Source organism: Arachis ipaensis, chromosome B8, assembly GCF_059453495.1.
Source record: "Arachis ipaensis isolate K30076 ecotype BB chromosome B8, ASM5945349v1, whole genome shotgun sequence".
Lineage (NCBI taxonomy): Eukaryota > Viridiplantae > Streptophyta > Magnoliopsida > Fabales > Fabaceae > Arachis > Arachis ipaensis.
In genome coordinates, this window is record NC_142443.1 from 89,416,623 (window position 1) to 89,418,789 (window position 2,167).

General features: G+C 41.5%; 1 non-coding gene across 1 annotated transcript; it reads right to left on the reverse strand.

Moving 5' to 3' along the window:
• Positions 1–1,127: 1,127 nt before the first annotated feature.
• LOC148548774 (small nucleolar RNA R71) lies at positions 1,128–1,234 on the reverse strand. Its single transcript, XR_015897116.1, has one exon. It is a non-coding gene; the product is annotated as a small nucleolar RNA R71 (small nucleolar RNA).
• Between the last annotated feature and the right edge of the window lie 933 nt (positions 1,235–2,167).

Genomic DNA, 2,167 nt, shown 5'->3' on the forward strand with positions numbered 1-2,167 from the left:
CCTTTCCCCATTTAAGATTCTGCAATTTACCTTCCGTCATTTATTTTATGCAATTTACTTTCCCGCCATTTAGTTTCTTGCAATTCTCAACCCAATTTTTGCTTAGCTCAACTAGAACATTCTTCCATTTAAAGTTGCTTGACCAATCAATCCCTGTGGGATTTGACCTCACTCTATTGTGAGTTTTTACTTGACGACAATTCGGTATACTTGTCGAGGGAGATTTGTTAAAGGACAAGTTTCCGTGCATCAAGTTTATTGCGCCGTTGCTGGGGATTGATTTTGTATCAACAATGATTAAATTGGTGGATAACTAGATTGAGCATTTGTTTTTATTTTGTTTGATTTAAGTTCATTTGAGTAATTTACTTTCTGTTCAGTTATTTTCTTCCCTTTCCCCTACCCATTTTTCTTAGTTGTTTACAATTCAGTCACCAACCCACTAACTGTTTGATATATTGCATCACTCACACTAATAGCATTTCTGTAGAAATTACTATCTGCATCTATCTTTCTTGCTTTTCCCTTGTTGGTTGTATGACAGGTAGAAGAAGCGGGGCTTCAACTTCCTTTTATTCTGAACCTGAGAGGACCTACCTTAAATTAAGGAGGGAAGCAAGAGGAAAGAGAGTAGTTGGTGCTGAGGAAGAGGAGGAGTACTTTGAACCAGATATGGATGAGAATATGGAGAACCATCATGAAGAAGAGGCTCACAACCATGGCCAAAAAGGTCCAGCACATCAGGCTGGGCAAGAGAGAAGAGTTTTGGGTTTTTACATCAATCCAAACCCAGGAAACTGTGGAAGTAGCATCCAACGGCCAACCATACATGCCAACAACGTTGAACTAAAGCCACAGCTCATCACCCTTGTTCAGAAAAATTGTTCATTTGGAGGAAGTGTCCAAGAAGACCCCCCAATCAATATCTAACCACCTTCCTGAGGATATGCGATACTGTGAAGTCTAATGGTGTTCATCCTGACACTTATAGACTACTTCTGTTCCCTTTCTCACTCAAGGACAAAGCATCTAAATGGCTGGAATCCTTTCCAAAGGAGAGTTTAGCAACCTGGGAAGATGTGGTGAACAAATTCTTGGCAAGATTCTATCCTCCTCAATGGATCAACAGGTTGAGAGCTGAGGTACAAACCTTTAGGCAGCAAGATGGTGAGACTCTATATGAAGCATGGGAGAGGTTTAAGGACCTGACAAGAAGATGCCCGCCAGATATGTTCAATGAATGGGTGCAGTTGTACATTTTCTATGAAAGTCTTTCATATGAATCAAAGAAGGCAGTAGACCACTCATCCGGGGGATCTCTGAACAAGAAGAAGACCATTGAAGAAGCCATAGATGTCATTGAGACTGTAGTTGAGAATGACTATTTCTATGCTTCTGAAAGAGGCAACACTAGAGGAGTGATGGAGTTGAACAACGTGGATGCACTGCTAGCTCAAAACAAGATTATTACCAAGCAATTAGCTGACCTCACCAAGAATATTAAGAGGAATCAAGTAGCAGCAATCACCACTTCAGCAGCAACTCAAGAAGGAGTGAATGAAGAGGCAGAAAGTGATCAGGAACAAGCCAACTACATTGGAAATTCACCCGGGCAGCACCATGACCCATACTCTAAAACATATAATCCTGGTTGGAGGAACCACCCAAACTTTGGGTGGGGAAATCAACAGGATCAAGGCCAAGATCCGAGACACCACAACCCCAACAATAATGCAACTCACCAACACTCCGCACAGAGGTCATACTAACACCCACCCAACAACACTTCTCAGCATCCATACCAAAGTCAAAATGGCCCTTCTCATCCTTCCAATCTCAACTCTCCATCATTGGAAGAAAGACTATCAAGGATTGAGACTCTACTTGAAGGCATGTGCAAGGAGATTCAAGATAACAAGGTGTTTAAAGAGGAGGTGCGAGCCAATATCAAGAATCAGGGAGACACCATCAAGAGGTTGGAATTTCAAGTGGGATACCTATCTGAGAAGATTTCCAAACCTACTGATAGCTTCCCAAGTGACACAGAGAAAATCCGAGAGGTGAAGCAAAGAAAGTCAGATGGGAAGATTACAAGATGGTTACTATAAGTGATAAGGAGACTAAGGAAGAGCTGAACAAACCATCAGAACAATCTGAAGATACATCA